Source organism: Hylobates moloch, unplaced genomic scaffold, assembly GCF_009828535.3.
Source record: "Hylobates moloch isolate HMO894 unplaced genomic scaffold, HMol_V3 SCAFFOLD_11, whole genome shotgun sequence".
Classification (NCBI taxonomy): domain Eukaryota; kingdom Metazoa; phylum Chordata; class Mammalia; order Primates; family Hylobatidae; genus Hylobates; species Hylobates moloch.
Genome location: NW_026652286.1, coordinates 82,081,402 through 82,103,302, shown reverse-complemented (window position 1 = coordinate 82,103,302; position 21,901 = coordinate 82,081,402). Strand labels below are relative to the sequence as shown.

Here is a 21,901-nt window from a genome sequence, read left to right as displayed (position 1 = left end):
AACCCCTGGGACAAAGTGATCTTCCTTCCTTGGCCTCCCAAAGTGCTGGAATTACAGGCATAAGCCACCACATCCAGCCTGATTCCTAATTCTTTATCTCTAACTTGGATTTCTTTTCTGAGCTACGTTTGTGTATCTACATACTTTCTTGAGACCTTCACTTGGACATCGATGCATCTCAAATATAGAGCGTCCAAAGCAAAGCTTTTTATTCACCCTCACTTCCCTGCCCGTGTTCTTGCTAGTTTCACCTAGTGGTTTAGATCATGAACCCAAATGTCCTCCTTGATTCTTCTCTGTCTTTCAGTTCTCGTATCACAACCCCCAGGAAGTATGATTGATTCTACCTTTAACAATGTTGCAAATCCAACCACTTGTCACCATCTCTCCTCTAATACAGTCAGGATTCATTTAAGGGTGATCCACTAGAAAGTGAGAGAAATAGAGAGAGGGTATGTGTATGTGTGTGCATGTGTTCTCTGTTGCAGGGGTTTGGCCTTACTTGATTGAGGAAGTGGGTTAAACAGTTTCTCTAAAGCTATTGTCCATGTGTCTGCTGCAGGAGCTTAAAGTCTACAGCACAGGCAGTTGGCAGAAAATGAACATAAATGTGAAATGTGGGGCCTGGGGAAACCCGCAGGATGAACTAAATCCATGTCTGTCCTTACTGTCTTCTGTGGCTCAGGTGTCCTGAGGGAGAAGCTGGTGCCCTTTATCACACAGCTAACAATGCTCCTGGCCCATGGGTCAGAGGAAGTTCTAACAGTGGCAGACCTAATTACTGCACCATGTCAAGCAGGTAATCCAGCAGGTAAGCCTTGCATGTGAGCTGCAAAATCATCTGCCTTGAGCTATTGAGTGTAAAAGACAAAATGTCTATGATGTCACTTCTAAATCTCACACTTACAAAATGTCTCTTGTGGCTCACCCTAACCAGAAACATATGGAAAGGATAATTCTGAGAAACTTAGTTCAGCCTAGGCAACTTGACTCATTACAAAGACACCACAGCACACACCTTGCCAATTTGGCAGCCATGCACACCTCTTGGAAACACAGCTATACTAATTTCCAAATAAAGATTATAACAAAATTATGCTTCCACTTAACACAAGACAGCTATCCCACTTACTGTTGAAAACATGCTTACCCTTTCGCCCCCCAAAATGCAAAATCCTCTTTTAGTCTTTGAGTAATGTTAATTCTTCTTTTAGCTGTTTACACTCCTGAAACTTAAATCTTGAGTATAAAGTAAATTATTATTAATGTGTCTTGTATTAGATGGGAACAAAATGTAAGAGAAGAAGAAAACAACACACTTGTTTTATATATAGAAACATATCAAACAATGGAAGAATTTCTTATAATTATTACTGTGTAACTACATGACTATATCTATAATTTATTGCTATCTTTCTCTGTTAGACATCTTATATTCCCTTTGTCTTCAGCAAGCCCCTAAGCTGGCTCAGTTGCTTCCCTGTGTTGGGTATCTATTGCAGTATTACAAAATATCCCTAAACCCTAATAAACATTTATTACCTCACAGTTTTTGTGAGTCAGAAACCCAGGAGTCACCTAGCTGGGTGATTTGGCCTCAGAGTCTCCTGAGGCATTAGCCAGGGTTGTTGTAGTAATGTGAAGACTTAACTGCAGCTGAGTGCTTGATTCCAAGACTACTTATTTACATGCTTTTTAATAGAAGCTTCAGTCTCTTGCATGATGTAAGACAGAGGGCTTTGTTCCTCACCACATGGAATTTCTTATAAGGCTTGAGTTTCTTCCGACATTACCATCTGTCTTTCCCCAGAAATTGACCAAATGGGAAGACACAACCCTTGTACAGCTTAATCTCTGAAGTCCCACTGTCACTTCTGTTATATTCTATTCATTAGACCCAAGTTACTAAATCTGCCCTACACTCAAGGGAAGGGAATTAAATTCTACCTTTTGGAGGGAGGAGTATTTTAGTAGTCCATTCTCACACTGATAATAGACATATTGCGACTGGGTAATTTATAAAGGAAAGAGGTTTAATTGACTCACAGTTCAGCATGGCTGGGGAAGCCTCAGGAAACTTACAATCATAGCGGAAGGGGAAGCAAACATATCCTCCTTCACATGATGGCAGGAAGGAGTAGAATGAGTGCCCCATGAAGGGGGAAGCCCCTTATAAAACCTTCAGCTCTGGTGAGAACAGGATGGGGAAAACAACTCCCATGATAATCTCCACCTGGTCCCTCCCACGACGTGGGAGTATAGGACGACAATTCAAGATGGGATTTGGGTGGGGACACAGTCAAAACATACCAAGTATCAAAGAATTTGAGGACATTTTAAAAGCATTGTGGTCTTCATGATTAGTTCACATGAATTATTTTAATAGCTTTCTTATTGTTCTTTCTGATTCTTGTGGAATCAACTACAGTTCATTCTACACCCAACAGCTGAAATAATTATTCAAAATGTAAATTAGATCATTTAGCATCCCTGATTGATGCTTTCCTGTAGCTTTCCTTTAAACCTAGAATGAAATTAAAATGGCTACTAATGCCAACAAGCTCTTACATGCTGGCAACTGCCAACCTCAGTGACTTTAACTTTTACCAGTTTCATTCTCTTCCTCTAAGATCTAGCCCAGAGTTTCTCAGCTTCCACATTACTGATAAATAGGGTTAGGTAATTCTTTGACCTGTGAGTCTGTCCAGTGCGTTGTAGGATGTTTGGCAGCCTCTCAGGCCTCCTCCAAGTAGATGCCAGTAGCATCTCCCCAGATGTGAATATTAAGAATGTCTCCATGCATTGCTAAATGTCCCTTGGGTGACAACCTCACCCCTGCTTGAGAACAGCTGGATGTTCTCTGGGTGCTTTCCAGCTGTATAGGCCATCTCTATGTTCCTGGAAGGTAACAATCTCCTTTACAACATCTTTTACTATTTTAACTTGACTACACATTTATTTGTTTGTGTTTATTGTCTATCACCTCTTTCCTGAATACAAACACCATGAGACTAGGTCTTTATCTCTCTTGTTGATTCTGGTATCCCCAGTGCCTAGAACTATGCCTGTCTTATGTTAAAGTCCCCAAAAATATTTATATGAAATAATAAAAAGAATGCTCCCCTCAATGTGGAATTTGTTAACCCATTTATGCCTGAGGTTGCAATTTATTGAGTTTTTGCAATCAGACCCTGCTGATGACCTTGAGCTATAGAATATGAATAACTCCAGCATGCTTAGTGTTCCAATAATGGAATACTAGGCATAAATGGCTCATGTCTCTGCTTTCCCTTCATCTGTTCTATTCAGAATTTTTTCTACCTGAAACACCCAATTCTAATACCACCACCTCTCCTAGGAATCCTTACTTCACCCTAAGAAAACATTACTTATATCATAGTTCAATACATGTTTTATCTTATCCTGTTTACACATATACCTTCTCTTCTGGCCTACGTGAAACTTGTATTTCTAGCACATTGCCTGGTGCCCTGGCAATAGATGTTTAAAAGACTGAAATGATTTACAGTAATGAACACACACATGCACACACAAAAAATACTACACACATATATGTAACCTATGGTTAACAGAATATTACAATTTAAAAGTCAAAACCACAAAGGAAGAAGAGGTAGATATGTTGCCCATAAGATTAGTATACTTTCTTTATTGGGCAGCAAATTAGACAATGAGCTTCCTGGAATTCAGGACGAGAGAAAAAGGAAACCTTGAAAATTTACATAAAATGTATAAAACCACACATTTCTCTTACATTTAAGATAAAATTTTTGCCAAGATGAACTTCAAAACTGCATTATTAAAGTATAGGAAAATATCTGAGGAAACACTACCCTCGAATTAGGGTTTTTAACACATGCAGAAGCAGTTTCTATAAGGCTCTGTGTTAAACAATGACGCCCAAGGATATCTACTTTCTAATCCCTGGGAACTTTGTTACTGCCTTATATGGAAAAAGAGATAGGTAAGTATTGCCTTATATACCAAAAGATATAATTAAATTACAGATTTTGAGATGGGGAGATTAGCCTATATTATTTGGATGGGCCCTAAATGTTCTCACATGCATCCTTATTAGAGAGAGGCCAAGGAAGATAGTGCTGCAGAGGAAAAGGTGATAGGACAGAAGAGAGACCTTGAAGATTCTGTGCTGCTGGTTTTGAAAATAGACGAAGTGTCCATAAACCCAGTAATGTGAGGAATATAGCATTAGAAGCTGCAAAAGGGAAGGAAAAGTTTTCTCCCCTAGAGCCATCTAAGGAGTCACAGCCCTGCTGAAACCTTGACTTTAGCTCAGTGACACTAATGTCTGACCTCCGGCCTCCAGAACCTTAAAAGAATAAATTAAGTGGTTTTAAACCACTGTTTGTAGTAATTTGTTACAGCAGCCATAGGAAACTAATATAGGCTCTTTATTTTAATGACCTATAATAAAAGCTGACATCAAAGTATAACAATGTGCATAAGTAATTTTGAAGTGAACATTATTTTGTAGAAGGTTGAGTAATATTCCCAAATTACAAAAGAAATGCAAACATAGGCTTTATAACTTAGAAATGGGAATGAATTTGTGTCCTTTAAGGTACCTCTTCTTCATATGGATTTGGGGTAGAAGAAGCTATTTATTCAAAGGAAGTTAAATAAAGACTGGAAAGTATAACTAATGGTCTTCAACACAAATTAAATCAATGATGTAATTTTTAACTAACTATACCTATACCCAAACTGCCTGAAGAGAACAAAAAAAAAGATTTTATCAGAAAGAATATGGAAGTTACCTGACTTCAGCCATGGCTGGATCTGGGGGTTTTCATAATTTTATTGGGATTCTCTTTTCATCTTTCAATCTGCTTTCTCTGACAAAAGCCTATTTTAAAATGCAGAGTACCAAAGCCCTGATAACAGATCTACCAAAATGTGGCCATCAGAACAGTTATTCTGCCATTTGTTGAGGCTAATAAAACAGTCCCGCTTATTGATTTCGCTGTTCCATTAAGCAGAAATGCCCCCAAAGACAGTTGCAGAGCAAAGAGGAACCAGACCAAGCATGGAAACAAATGAGGGACATGTAAATAAAACTTGTCATCCCAGCATCTGGACACAATAATTAAACATCTTGGGATTTGGGGATTCAGTTTTTATTGGCATCAGTTCAGCAAAGGTATTTTTGTATACTTATGCCATAACTCAGAAACATTGCGTTTTGATATCAAGATGAAAAATGGACTTGACAATAAAAGGTGCTGAAAATGAAAATCTAATAATGATAAATGAATTACCAGACATAGGAGGAGGTATGATGCAATGTTTGACAACAAGCATGTTAGACCCAGGCAGATTTGCATTTTATTCCAAACCCTAGCATTTGTTGTCCGTGCTATCTTAGGTAAGCCCTTGGACGTCCTCCAATCTCAGTTTTTTAATATAGAAAGCGAACCTAAAAATAGTAATACCTCTTCATTGATTTGCTTGGAGAATTACATGAGAAAACATGTAAGGTTGCTTAGCAACCTTCCTGGAACATAACAAATGTTCAGTAACTGGTCATTATTAGTGGTGTAAATTGTTAGTGGTCAACACTAATAAATACAGTTTTCTTATTTCTAAAAAATAAGAGTTGGAGTATATGATACCAAAGTTTTCTCAACTACTAACATTTTGTGTCTCTGCAATTTTAATGGTCTCTAAATCCTACATTTCCAAGTAGTTAGGAGGTGGCAAAAGATTGCAACCACGCACATATGGCTGCATGAGTGGGTAATGCCTGCTGAGCATACACAGATGGCGAGAATCATTGCTTCCCTATCTGAGGTCCCTGGAGGTGGGAGAGGACACTGTGTGAGTCGCTTCTACTCGGGCTCTACCCCTAGTGATTGGCTCTGGTATTCATTACTATGCTTAATAAGTATCTGGTCCTTTTGTCTTTCTAGTAATGGGGAATCTGAATTCTACGACCCTTTCGTGACTGGGTGGCACTATATTATTATATCTGGCCAATGAGTTGTGAGCAAAAGTGATGTGTCTATTGGAGTATTTAATTACTTATGTGAAACTTTCCAGAATATATTTTCACTCTGTGATGGCAAATTTTAAGATAATGGCTTCTCAATTAGCACGTTATTAGAGCAAGATGACACCAAGAAAAGCTCCCAGCATGATTTACATATAAATCTTTGTTATTTTAAGCCACTGAGATTTTTGAGGCTGTTCCTTATCACAGCATAATTTATTATATCTTGACTGATACAGAAGTGTATGCCTAGAAGTGAGGTGACAACACACAAAAAAAGCCTAAAATAAGTGACATTAGCTTAGGGGTCAGGCGGTGGGTGGGAAGGAAACTATTCTGAGGACTTAGAATAGTTGCCATATTGTATGCTGGCAAAACATTTGGTAGAACTGATGTCTGTAATAACTTGGAGGTCCAATCATGCACTTAATGAAATTTTAACAACACGAAAGAGGTAGAAAAACAGAATGTCGTTAGTATGTATTGCTTGCTAGTATCTGTGTTCAGCAAGGTATCAGAAAAAAAGAAAAAAGCAGAGAAATGAATTGGCCAGGTTTCAAAAAGAAACAAAATAGAATAAGGAGGGCTCACAATTTTAGAAACTTCTAAGTATCTTGGAAACAATTGCTTCTCAGCCTCAAATAATGACAAATAAAACTGAGAAAGGCTTGGGAGGCTGAGGCGGGCGGATCACAAAGTCAAGAGATTGAGACCATGCTGACCAACATGTTGAAAGCTCGCCTCTACTAAAAATCCAAAAATTAGCTGGGCGTGGTGGCGCATGCCTCTAGTCCCAGCTACTCAGGAGGCTGACTGAGGCAGGATAATCACTTGAACCCAGGAGGTGGAGGTTGCACGGAGCCAAGATCATGCCACTGCACTCCAGCCTGGCAACAGAGCAAGACTCGGTCTCAAAAAAAATTGAGAAAGGCTTTGAATGACAAAAATTTAAAACAGATTTGCAGCAAGAGTCAAATCAAGGGTGTGGCTATTACACTATTTAAAAACCTCTGAATGAATTAAGGTAACACCCAGCAAGTCCTTTCAGTTAGAGAAAATGCCTCAAAGGAGAAAAAAAGACTAACAGTGTGACTCCCCCATCAAAGCCAAACAAATGCAGAGGCAAAGGCATGGAGTAAGCTGGGAAAAAAATATATCATACATGAGGATGAGTCTTGAAGAGAATTTTGAGTGTGTTGATTGACAAATGGAACAGAGTAGAATCAAATATATACGAGTAACTTTCTACATTTTTAGGAGAGTCATTTGGCAAAGGAATCATTTTTTAGACTAAAGGGAACCGTGCTTGCTCAAGACATAAAATAACCTGTGGGCCCTCACCCTTCTACAGGTAAGCAACAGACTACAAAGCCTACTCAGTCCCTAGGGAGGAAACACCTCAATACTCTGTTTAGATCTGACCGAAACAGTAATGGAAAATGAACGATATTCCATAATATAGAGCTCTGGTCCATGCAGAAAACAAACAAGGGAGCTCTTCTTTAAAGCACGATTGGAGCCTAGTTAAGGAATATATCTTTCCGCCATAGGTGGCCCTCAAAGTATCTGACAAGTAGGACAGGTGAAATTGGTATCTGTTTTGTATCTCTCATTGTTCCCATTTCCAAATGAAACTGTTTATTACAATTATCCTATTCCTGTTCTGCCATTGTTTACTGGGTTCACAGGAAAGGGGATGTGTAATCTGAATCTGTCACCTGAGGGAAGCTTTGGGTGGCTTCTTTAGGGAGAGGGTGAGTGTATTTTCCATGTGAGGAAACTTAACCAAATATTTGGTGACCAGAAGGAAAACTGAGGTAAGCTGTGCTGCTCATTAATATCAAGTTATCCTCTTCTTTTTTTTAACCATACACATGCAGAACTGAATTTCCTGCCTCTCTTGGTTTTGAGAGAAGTCATGTGACTATTTCCAGACAATGAATTGTCAGAAATGGTGTGTGTTGCCTTTAGGCAGGAGAATGTAATTACTTGTGTTCTATCCTTCAGGGCTCTCTTTCCTTCTGCACAAGCATTGTCCATTTCCAATCAGCTGAGTCCTAGAGTAAGGATGTCACTGAACAAACTATCTTGCCAACTTGTGATGTACTTGTAGTGTTAGTGAGAAAAACCTTTTTTTGTTGTTGTTGTTGTCATTTTTAAGCCATTAAGATTTGGAGGTTGTTGAAGTGCCCTACTCATACTGTCTTGGCATTAAGAACGTTAATAGCTTTCTACTGCAAGCCCCTGCATTGCTATGCTTAAAGATTTTTTTTTTTTTTTTTATGATTGGTCCATGTGAGGCAGGCCAGACTAGTAGTAAGTTGATTCCCAGAGGAGAACTCAGCCAATGAAAAGTAAGCGTAGAATGACAAACCCACAAGCTTCCTTACTTTTCCAGGCCCCTGTGAAGCGCGTTTTGTACAGTCTCCCAGAGAGTTCCAGCAGGATTTGAGCCCCAGTTGCACATAGTGTTAACCTGCTCACTAATGTGCCAGGATCAGCTTCATTCTCTTCCCTCTCTTACTGCTCCACTCCCACCTCTTGGGATATTTCTAAATAAACTTGCACACAAATCCTTGGTTCAGGGTCTCCTGCAGGAACCCAAAGTATGACCCCTTGGAGCCAATTAAGGTCATAGCTCACAGACAGTAATTTCATACCCATATAAAAGAATGTACATGGGTGGCAAAGCCTTTCTGCTCTCTGTATATCAAAAGCCATATACTTTGCTCTAGAACTTTCCTTTGAACAATACACAATTTTAAAATGAAGATCTAGTTGTATAACATTGAATATCCCTTACCTGACACAGTTTACCAATGAATGCTCTTTCCAAAGATTATCTAAGGTTTTTCTTTCCACATTTTTCTAGTTACCCTTTGCCTTCCCCAACCTCCAAAACCATTGATTCAATTTTACTAACTGCCTTAGTAAGAGAGAAGTCACTACCTAAAAGAAATAATTAGTAGACAGCTCATGAAAGAGAAGTAATTTTCTTGAATACTATGAGTTCAGCTTTAAATAGTAACAACAGCAAAATATCCTGAAGCAAGAGAACACAATATTTACCTATAAATAGCCCATTGGAAAGACAGTAATTCAAGAGCCATAAAACTCCAAACATGAGAATAGATGAGAATTTATAAAGCTGACATTGGGGAGGAAAATTAGAGGGGCCATAACTATAAAGGGAGATGCTAAATTAGGATGTACTTCATGGAACAGAAAGGAATTGTCTACTAAAGAGAGCCCAAAATATGTCCAAATGCAACCCATTAACCAAAAGTGGGAAACAAGTCAATGCACAACAGGCCTTCTGTTGCCATTCAAGTAAACACTGTGAACTTCCTGCAGGATAGAGTTTTATTAACCTACTATTATAATTCCTGTGAGGGTGCCCCATTAACGTCTGACTCCCTGTGGCTCATCGATGAATAAGAAGGAGCGCCATTTGTCTGTTAATATTTTGTTCCGTCCTTTACAAATTATGGTGACTCAGGATAGTCATAAGCTCCTCAAAACAATGGTTTGATCACTTGGATGTACAAAATAGACAGGGGCACCATGGAAGGAAAAGCTTCCACCTCCTATTCCTAACTGAATGGAGACTAGATAGAATCAACTGAAGATTTCCCCTGACCCAAGCCACTATTGTGAAATTCACAAGTATTATAGAAAGACTGTCTGGGAGTGGGTAAAATGTATTGAAATAAATATAATAAAATGGAGAGTTAAAATTTACTGATCCCCAGTATTTGTTAGCATAAAGTCAGGATGATAAAGCTTACATATATTAGTACACAAATTAGGTGTGTTTGACCAGGCATGGCATAGTAATTATTTTCTAGTAAATTAGGCAGTTTCTATGGTAATAAATTTATTCATTTACATAATATTTATTGAGTAGCTAATGTGCTATTTCTGTGTAGACAGGAGGAAGATTCTGGGTCTAAATACTATACAGCTTCAGAGTGTTTTCTGTGGTTGTCTCTTCTCTTCACTTACAGTCTCATCAAGTTGAGAATTTAAACTTAATACATACTCTGATGAATATCTAATAGATACCCTTAATATAAAGCTTACCTCTTATCTCCAGATTTGCATATCTAACTGATTACTTGATATTCCCATTTGGATCTCTGTATTGGTCTGGGATATAGATAGATAGGTAGATAGATCGATAGATAGATAGATCGTTAGATAAAGAGAGAAATAGAGATTGATTGATTTACTATAGGGAATTGGCTCATATGGTTATGGAGACTAAGTCCAAAGATCTGCAATCAGCAAACTGGAGACCCAGGAAAGCTTATTGTGATGATTAATACTGAGTGTCAACTTGATCAGATTAAGGGATACAAAGTATTGATGCTGGGTGTGTCTGTGAGGGTGTTGCCAAAGGAGATTAACATGTGAGTTAGTGGGCTGAGAAAGGCAGACTCACCCTAAATATGAGTGGGCACAATCTTATCAGCTGCCAGCTGGGTTAGAATATAAGCAGGCAGAAAAATGTGAAATGAGAGACGGGCCTAGCCTCCCAGCCTGCATCCTTCTCCTGTGCTTGATACTTCCTGCCCTCAAACATCAGACTCCAAGTTCCAGTCTTTGGAACTTGGACTGGCTCTCCTTGCTCATCAGCATGCTGACAGCCTATTGTGGGACCTTGTGCTCATGTGAGTTAATACTACACTCTCCTTTATATATATATATTCCACATATATTCATTCTATATATATACCATATATATTCATTCCATATATATTCATTCCATATATATTCATTCCATATATATCCATTCCATATATATCTATTCCATATATATCTATTCCATATATATCTATTCCATATATATCTGTTCCATATATATCTGTTCCATATATATCTGTTCCATATATATCTATTCCATATATATCTATTCCATATATATTCCATATATATATTCATTCCATATATATTCATTCCATATATATATTCCATATATATTCATTCTATTCCATATATATATTGAATATACATATATTCCATATACATATATATTCCACATACATATATTCCACATACATATATATTCCGTATACATATATTCCATATACATATATTCCATGTATATTTCATATACATATATTCCATATATATATTCAATATACATACCATATATACATACCATCTATATTCCACATATATATTCCACGTATATATTCCACGTATATATTCCACATATATATATTCCACATGTATATTCCACATATATATATTTCACATATATATTCCACATACATATATATATTCCACATGTATATATTCCACGTATATATTCCACATGTATATATTCCACATATATATTCCACATATATATATTCCACATGTATATACTCCATATATATATTCCATATGTATAGATTCCATATATACATTCCATATGTATAGATTCCATATGTATATTCCATATGTATATGTTCCATATGTATATATTCCATATGTATATATTCCATATATATATTCCATATATGTATATATTCCATATATGTATATATATGTATTCCATTGGTTCTATCCCTCTAGGGAACCCTAACTAATGCAGATTTTGATACCAGGAGTGGTTCTAGAGTAACAGAATATTGAGGATGGAGTCTTTCATTGGTTTTAGGGTTTTAGAGTTGGCTGCTTAATATGATTAGACTCCAAAATGCTAAGGACTCTACTTCTAATAGTATGGAGAACTGATAGTCCTTGGCATGAACTATTTAGATAATTATGCAAAATAAATGCGTTTGACACTCCTGATTCATTGCTCATGAGAGGCCAGGAGTTTAGTGACTCTATACATAATACCTTTGACTATATGTGGAGAACCAAGGAACATAATGAAGCTGGTTGCTTGCTCCTAAGTTCAGTGGACAAAGTGATGAAAGAAAATGATGAACTCAGTGATTCTGTCTCCTAGCTTCAGAAGCAGATACTGAACCTCAAATCTCGTAAGATTGCCCTGAGTGAGGGTCTTATCTCCTGTACAGAAAGCGCTGAAATTGTGGGAAAACACACACAAACTTTTCTCATACTAGTGGCTGACCTGCAACAAAAGCCTTGCCAGGTGTCTACTGTTAAAGTGAAAGCATCAATTGGAAAAGAATGGGACCCTGCAACTTGGAATGGGGACATGTGGGAGGACCCTGATGAAGCTGGGGAAACTGACTTTGTAAATGCTGATGAAACTTTTTAGCCAGAAGAAACAGCTTTCCCATCCCCAGTAGTGGCAACATCCCTTCCCTGACTCGTGCTGCCATCAGCCTTTCCACCTTTGTCTGAGGAGATAAACCCTGCACTGCCTGAGGTAACAGTGATGGCCTCCCCTGAGGCAGTTGCCAGGCAAGATAATGTTGATTCTCCCCAGAAACAACCCCCAACATCCCCGTTTGCTTCTAGACCTATAACTAGACTAAAGTCTCAGCAGTCCCCTAGAGGTGAGATTGAGAATGTGACCCATGAGGATGTGTACTACACCTGAAAAGAACTGCTTGAGTTTTCTAATTTATATAAGCAGAAATCTGGAAAACAGGCATGGAATGGATATTAAGGGTGTGGGATAATGGTGGAAGGAACATAAAGTTGGATCAGGCTGAATTTATTGTTTGGGGCCCACTAAGTAGAGACTCTGAATTTAATGTTGCAGCTCAGCAAGTTAAAAAAAGGTTCTAATAGTTTATCTTTTTGGTTAGCTGAAATATGGATTAAAAGATGGCCCACTGTGAGTAAACTGGAAATGCCTGATCTCTCTTGATTTAAAGTAGAGGAAGGGACCCCAAGGCTTAGGGAGAATGGGATGCTGGAGTGGATTAGTCACCTTAGACCTACTCATCCCTGCTGGGAGGGTCCAGAAGATATATCCTTGACCAATGGCTTGTGAAATAGATTTGTGAGATCAGCACCTACATCTTTGAAGAGCCCTGTAATTGCTCTTCTCTGTATGTCAGATCTAACAGTGGGAACCACAGTCACTCAAGTACAGAATTTAAATACAATGCGAATAATTGGATCCCAAGGTGGCAGGGACCAAATGGCGGCACTCAACTCTCAAAGGCAAGGTAGACAGAGCTACTGTAGTGGGAAGAAGAAGCAAAGCAGCAATTAGAATAGTCTGACTCGTGTAGAGCTCTGGCATTGGCTAATTAATCATAGTGTTCATAGAAGTGAAATTGATAGGAAGCCTACTACATTCCTACTTAATTTATATAACCAGAAAACTTCTATGTCAAATGGACAAAAGACTAATTTGAATTATAAAAACAGAGAATCATGGCCCCTCAATCAATTTCCAGACATGAGCCAGTTTACAGACCCAGAACCCCTTGAATGAAGGGGAGCCCCGATTCCCTTGAGAAAGGACCCCACTACATTACCAACAGTTTGTGCAGTGAATCTTTCTCCCATCCTTCCCCAAGGAGACCTTCAGCCTCTTACCAGGGTAACTGTGTATTGGAGAAATGGAAATGATGAGACGTTTTAGGAACTACTGGACACTGACTCTGAGCTGACATTGATTCCAGGGGACCTAAAACGTCATTGTAGTCCTCCAGTAAAGGTAGGGGCTTATGGAGCTCTGGTAGTTAATGGACTTTTAGCTCAGGTCTGACTTACAGTAGGTCCAGTGTGTTCCTGGACTCATCCTGTGGTCATTTCCCTAGTGCCAGTATGCATAATTGGCATAGACATACTTAGCAGCTGGCAGAACCCCCACATTGACTCCCTGACTGACAGGGTGAGGGCCATTATGGTGGGAAAAGCTAAATGGAAGCCATTAGATCTTCCTATACCTAGAAAAATAGTAAATCAAAAGCAATATTGTATCCCTGGAAGGACTACATAGATTAGTGCCACCGACAAGGACTTAAAAGATGCAGGTGTGGTGATTCCCACCACATCCCCATTCAACTCTCCCATTTGGCCTGTGCAGAAGAAGATGGATCTTGGAGAATGACAGTGGATTATTGCAAGCTTAACCAAGTCATGACTCCAATTGCAGCTGCTGTACCAGATGTGATTTCATTGTTTGAGCAAATTAACACATCTCCTGTTACCTGGTATGCAGCCACTGACTTGGTAAATGCCTTTTATTCCATTCCTGTTCAAAGGCCCACCAGAAGCAATTTGCCTTCAGCTGGCAAGGCCAGCAATATACCTTTACTGTCCTATCTCAGGGGTATATCAACTCTCTGGCTTTGTGTCATAATCTTGTTGGGAGAGACCTTGATTGCTTTTAGCTTCTGTAAGATATCACACTGGCCCATTATATTGATGACATGATGCTGATTGGACCCAGTGAGCAAGAAGTAGCAAATATACTGGACTTATTGGTGAGACATTTGCATGTCAGAGGATGGGAAATAAATGTGACTAAAATTCAGGGCCCTTCTACCTCAGTAAAAATTTCTAGGGGTCCAGTGGTGTAGGATATGTTGAGATATTTCTTCTAAGGTGAAGGATAAGTTGCTGCATTTGGACCCTCCTACAAACAAACAAGAGGCACAATGCCTAGTGGGCCTGTTTAGATTTTGGAGGCAACACATTCCTCATTTGGGTGTGTTACTCCAGCCCATTTATCAAGTGACCTGAAAGACTTCCAGTTTTGAATGGGGTCCAGAACACGAGAAGTGTTTGCAACAGGTCCAGGCTGCTGTGCAAGCTGCTCTGCCACTTGGGCCATATGACCTGGCAGATCCAATGATGCTTGAGGTATCAGTGGCAGATAGGGATGCTGTTTGGAGCCTTTGGCAGGCCCCCATAGTTGAATCACAGCAGAGGGCTCTAGGATTTTGGAGCAAAGCCCTGACATCTGCAGATAACTACTCTCCTTTTGAGAGATAGCTCTTGGCCTGTTACTGGGTCTTGTTGGAAACTGAACGTTTGACTATCGGTCATCAAGTCACCATGCAACCTGAACTGCCTGTCAGGAACTGGGTGCTTTCTGACCCATCTAGCCATAAAGTGGGTTGTGCACAGCAGCATTGCATCATCAAATGGAAGTGGTGTATACGTAATCAGGCTTGAGCAGGTCCTGAAGGCACAAGTAAGTTACATGAGGAAGTGGCTCAAATGCCCATGGTGTCCACTTCTGCCACCCTCCCTTCTCTCCCCCAGCCTGCACCGATGACCTCATGAGGAGTTCCCTGTGATGAGTTGACAGAGGAAGAGAAGACTAGGGTCTGATTCACAGATAGTTCTTCACTATATGCAGGCACCACCCGAAAGTAGATAGCTGCAGCACTACAGCCCCTTTCTAGGACATCCCTGAAGGACAGCGATGAAGGGAAATCTTCCCAGTGGACAGAACTTTGAGCAGTGCACCTGGTCGTGCACTTTGCATGGAAGGAGAAATGGCCAGGTGTGTGATTATATGCTGATTCATGGGCTGTAGCCAATGGTTTGGCTACATGGTCAGGGACTTGGAAGAAGCATGATTGGAAAATTGGTGACAAATTTGGGGAAAAGGTATGTGAATAGACTTCTCTGAATGGTCAAAAGTGGTGAAGATATTTGTATCCTATGTGAGTGCTCACCAACAGGTGACCTCAGCAGAGGAGGTATTTTAATAATCAAGTGGATAGGATGACCCGTTCTGTGGACACCACTCAGCCTCTTTCCCCAGCCACCCGTCATTACCCAATGGGCCCATTAACAAAGTGGCCGTGGTGGCAGAGATGGAGGTTATGCAAGGGCTCAGAAACATAGACTTCCACTCACCAAGGCTGACCTGGCTATGGCCACTGCTGAGTGCCCAATTTGCCAGCAGCAGAGACCAACCCTGAGCCCTCGATATGGCACCGTTCCTCAGGGTGATCAGCCAACTACCTGGTGGCAGGTTCTGTTAGATCTCTTCCATCAAGGAAATGGCAGAGGTTTGTCCTCACTGGAATAGTCACTTACTCCAGATATGGGTTTGCCTATCCTGCACGCAATGCTTCTGCCAAGACTACCATCTGGGGATTCACAGAATGCCCTATACACTCTCATGGTATTTCAAACAGCATTGTCTCTGACCAAGGCACTTGCTTTATGGCTAAAGAAGTGTGGCAGTGGGCTCATGCTCATGGAATTCACTGTTCTTACCATGTTCCCATCATCCTGAAGCAGCTGGATTGCTCGAATCGTGGAATGGCCTTTTGCAGTCACAATTACAATGCCAACTAGGTGACAGTACTTTGCAGGGCCAGGGCAAAGTTCTAGAGAAGGCTATGTATGTGCTGAATTGGAGTCCAATATATGGTACTCTTTCTCCCATAGCTAGGATTCACAACTCCAGGGATCAAGGGGTGGAAGTGGAAGTGGCACCACTCATCATCACCCATAGTGATTTACTAGCAAAATTTTTGCTTCCTGTCCCCACAACATTATATTCTGCTGGCCTAGATGTCCTAGTTCCAGAGGGAGGAACACTGCCACCAGGAGACACAACAACGGTTCCATTAAACTAGAAGTTAAGATTGCCACCCGGATATTTTGGGCTCCCCCTACATTTAAGTCAACAGGCTAAGAAGGGAGTTACAGTGTTGGCTGGGGTGATTGACCCAGGCTATCAAGATGAAATCAGTCTACTACTCCGCAACACACACAACCTGCTGAGGTGCTTGCTGAAGGCAAAGGTAATACAGAATGGGTAGTGGAAGAAGGTTTGGGCATCAATACCAGCTACGATCGCTTGACCAGCCACAGAAATGAGGACTGTAATTGTCATAAGTATTTCCTCCTCCTTTTGTTAAAAATGTGTTTGTGCATGTATACACTTGTACCAAGAAATATCTTCATTTTATTGCCTTTCTCCTTTATCATGTGACATAAGATTTATTGACTTCACATCAGCATTTAAGTATTGTTAACTTTGTGTAATTGTATTTGAGTTGGGGATTGTTGCATTTCCAGTTGCATGAAGGATAGCTATATTGTTAGGCATAAATATGATATTATTATCTTTATTTGAAGATTATGTATGATCTCAGGAGATGTGTATGGGTTCAAGTTGACAAGAGGTGGACTTGTGATGGTTAATAGTGTCAACTTGATGGGACTGAAGGATACAAAGCTTTGATCCTGGGTGTGTCTGTGAGGGTGTTGCCAAAGGAGATTAACATTTGAGTTACTGGGCTAAGAAAGGTAGACTCAACCTTAATCTGGGTGGGCACAATCTAATCAGCTGCCAGTGCAGTTAGAATATAAAGCAGGCAGAAAAATGTGAAAAGAGAGACTGGCCTAGCCTCCCAGCCTACATCTTTCTGCCATGCTGGATACTTCCTGCCCTAGAACACTGGACCCCAAGTTCTTCAGTTTTGGAACTCCGACTGGCTCTCCTTGCTCCTCAGCCTGCAGATGGCCTATTGTGGGACCTTGTGATTGTGTGAGTTTATACTTAATAAACTGTGCTATATATATATGTATATGTATCTATCAAATATACATGTATATTTTATATATTATCTATATTTCTATATACATATTATAAAACTCTACTATATATATATATTTTTTTCATTAGTTTTGTCCCTTTAGAGAACCTTATTGATACATTGATGGTACAATTCCAGTGTAAGTCCAAAGTCTTTAGAACCAGGAGAGCTGATAGTATAAGTTCCAGTCTAAGTCCAAGTCTGAAGACAGGAGACCAGTCCCTCGGCCAAAGACAGTCAGGCAGAGAGAGCAAATTCTCTCTTATTCACCTTTGTGTTCTATTCAGATTCACTTACACTGGGGAGGGCAATGTGCTTTACTCAGTCTACCAATTCAAACGTTAATAGCATCCAGAAACAGCCTCGCAGAAATATCCAAAATAATGTTTAATCAAATATCTGGCCATCCTGGCCTAGTAAAGTTGACACATTAAATTAACCATCACGGTATCTAGTAGTCATCTAGAATGGTATGCAAAAGGAATGTCTTTATCACTTCCCACTCTAGTTGTCTCCTCTACAAGCCTTTCTAATCTAATAGAATCCCAAATCCATCCTAATAATGAGTATAACAACCTTGGAATCTTCGTGGGTTTATTTTCCTTTGCACTGCAGATCCAAACCATCAGAATATTCTCTTGGCTCTATTGCCAAAACATAGCATCAGTCTGAACACTTTTCTATAAATTCACTGCTAAATGCTAAATGCTAAATTCACTGCTAAGCCATAAGCCTACCCCATCTTGATTACTGCAGTAGCCTCTTCATTGGTCTCCCTGTCTCTTTTGTTAATCAAATACTGTCTGTTTTCCCCCACAGGAATCAAAATGATCTATTAAAAATATAAACAAGTGTATATAGCTCTAGTAAATAAAACTCTCCAGTGATTTTCAACTACACTTAAAAGTAAAATTCTTCTGGCTTAGAAGGGCTACATAACAGCCTTTTTGAGCTCATATCTTAGTAGGTGCCCCCCAAATTCTCTGTGCTTGACCAATATTTATTTTCTTTCATTTCTGTCTAAGTGTCTCTGCAATTGTACTTCTTTTGTCTAGAAAGTTTTTCCCTCATCCTCTTTTGTTTTATATCTCAGGTTAAATATTACCTCCTTAACAATATCTTCCCAGGCTATATTAGCTGCCTTTGTCCAACTTCTCACCTCAACTCAGTCTCTATTAATTTTATTTCTTCCTAGAAAGTATTACTATTTGCAGTTTTACTTATTATAGCTTATTTGCTTGCTTTTTGTTTACTGTCTCTCTTCACTAAATTACATAAGAGACCCTGTTCTGTTGCATCTGTAATATTTAGAACAATGCTTGGCACATGGAAGACCCTCAATAAATGTTTTTGGATGAATGAAAAGATGATTTCTTGAACTGTCTCAAAATTTTACTTATTTTGTGAATTCATATCACTGAAGACCTATCACTATATAAGAATCCTTGTGTGTTGTAAATAATATTTCCCCTTCTCTTAAGTAGTCTACTCTCCCTTATCTTTATGTAGCTATCAGCTTGTCTCAACTAGGTTTAGTCACAGAATAATTTTTCCTCCCCACCATAGAAAGGAGAGTAGACTTAAACAAAACAAATGTAGTCACTTTGTGAAGTTTTGTAAAGGTGAGAATACTGTTTTATCTCACTCTCTCCCCTTACCTGGAATCTCTTTGCAAGTTAAAGATCTGTAAATGATCTTTGAAAATCATTCTCATACTGAGATTCTAATGAGAAGCATAATGATTTATATTTGTGTGTGGCTCTTTATAATTGATAAAGTGATTTCACATATCTCATTTAATCTCTTTAGCAATTGTCTTAGAGAGTATTACAGAAATAACTGTTCTTATTTAATGAATAATGCTAAATGGTTTATTCCATGTTGAACCTTGATAAGTGATGTTGTTAGGGCTTGAAGCTATTTCTTCTGATTCTCAACCTTCTTATTACAAGTAGGATCATAAGGCAATGGCTTAGAAAATGTTGGTCCTTAAACAGTTGTGTAACTCTATAAAATAAAGTGCAGTATAACAGAAAAAAATGTTCCCAGGAACCTTTCAGTAAACCAAATAATGTCCTTTATATTTTCAGTGAAGAAAGTGGTCATGTAGGTTAACCCAATTAACAATTACTTTTTTTCATTCCAGCTTTCCATGTAATGAAATCCAGGGCTGATGTCCCATCAAGGGCATCTCTGGGTTATTTGGGATTGAAGAGAACTGAGTATGAATAATTAGGGTAGAATCAACCTACACAAGATGTGTTAAATTCAAATAACAAGAAGTAGGAGGTATAACTTATGTTTATTATAATTTACATTATAATTTGCCAGCAAATCCACCCCTTTTAGGTGCACAGTTTGACAAGTACAAATGTGTAAAGTCATGTAACCAATCAAGATGTAGGATATTTCAACATCCCAGAAATTTCAATTGTGCCCTCTTTCTTTTTTCTTTTTTTTTAATTATACTCTAAGTCCTAGGGTACATGTAGATAAGGCTTTGTAATTCTCTGCTTTTATCTATGTGATTTGGTTTTTGTTTGTTTAGTGATGGGAGTCTATGTTGCTCAACTGGCCTCAAACTCCTAGGCTCATGCAATCCTCCCCCCTTAGTTGTCTGAGTCGCTGTGACTACAGGTGCATACCACTGCACGCAGCTCTTACTTTATTATATTAATTGAAATATAATTTTATATGTGTTGAATATAATAAACATTAACATTTGTGTTTTAAAAAAAGAAAAAAGAAGTAGGAGAGCTTAGGAATTGTATAGGCTGTATTGGTTTGAATCTCAGTTTGACCACTCCCTAATTATACATTCACAGGTAATTATAAATCTTGTATGACTTTCTCTCCGTTTTCTCATATATAAAATGAAGATAATAAGATGTATTAGTTCCCATTAGGTTATAATGTATAATAAATAATCTCCAAATCTTAGTAGTCTAGAAACAAAGGTTTATGTCTTGCTCATGTTACATATTAGCTGTGCCTTATATGTTGTATTAGGCCATTCCTGCATTGCTATAAAAGAAATACCTGAGGTTGGGTAATTTATAAAGAAAATAAATTTAATTGGCTCATGGTTCTGCAGGTTTTATAGGAAGCATGGTGGTGGCATCTGCTTGGCTTCTGGAGAGGTCTCAGGAAGCTTACAATTATGGCAGAAGGCAAAGGGGAAGCAGACGTATCCTATGGTGGGAGTAGGAGCAAGAGAGAGAATACGTGGGGTCACGGAGTGCTACATAGTTTTAAATGACCACATCTTGCAAGAACTTACTATGACAAAGACAGCACCAAGCCATGAGGGATCTGTCCCTATGATCCAAACACATTCCAACAAGCCCCGCATCCAACACTGGAGATTAAAATTAAACATTATATTTGGGCAGGGATAAATATTCAAACTATGCCATCTGTGGTTATGTAAGACATGAATTTTTCTTTCTTAGATCCAGGGTAAAGGAGCAGCCCATAACTGGAAAATGTTACAGTCACAGCACAGGGAAATGAACAAGGGAGGAAGTCGAATGGCCAAGCTTGATGTCAATGGCTGTGCTCTTTCAGGGAAAACTGCAAATAATTGGGAATAATAAATCAATCTAATCTACCACATAAGGGGACATATTTTATAAGATTAGTTTGAGGATTAGATAAGTTATTTTAAAATGCTTAATCCAGCTTAGCATGCTCTCAATTACTACGTAGCTTATGAAGACATATGTTAGCCTGAGTTAAGTAACTCTCTTCTAGTTCCCCATCCCTTGCATAGCTATGCAAATTGGCTGTAAGGAACAGACACTGGGGATGTTCTGGGCAGCAATGTATGGTGTAGCATGCAGAGACTTGAGATCTTTGAGAAATAATTCTGTTAAATTAGAAATTTTCTGTCAACACTGATGGTTTTTTATCTGCACAGGTAAAAATATTAAATAAAGTATGACATACTCCCTAAGAAGAAACCTTGTTCATAAAGGTATATTTAACTTTGGCTTTCCTGTGTGAACGGCTGACAATCCCCCAGACCCATAAAATATTCTTCTCAGAGAAATAGTCTGATCCTATTTGGGGCTTCTAGAGTTTGGTGATTTTTTTTTCTCATTTCAATTATGACCTGCTCAAGTCTCTCTACTCCCTTTGACCTGTCATCTTATTACTCCTACTTATATTCCCTTGTGTGTTAATTAATATTTCCCTTTCCGTCTCTAGAGTTAACACTCTGCCCTATTTAATCTAAACATAAGTAGGTCTTCTCCTCAGCCCTGATTACAGTTGTAATTATATGAGTGTTTCTCTTATTACCCAGATGCTAATTGTAGGTAAATACAGGAATAGAAGGTTAAATTATAGGTTTAGTCATATGGTATCAGAAGAGAAGAAAAAATATATATGTGATTTCAGGTCAATTAAATGTGGTTGTGCACAAAATTCCATA

At 38.9% G+C, this 21,901-nt stretch overlaps 1 pseudogene; it reads left to right on the top strand.

The window, feature by feature from the left end:
• Positions 1 to 21,059, top strand: part of LOC116476199 (T-complex protein 1 subunit zeta-like) — a 156,860-nt pseudogene extending 135,801 nt beyond the window's left edge.
• Positions 21,060 to 21,901: the final 842 nt, after the last annotated feature.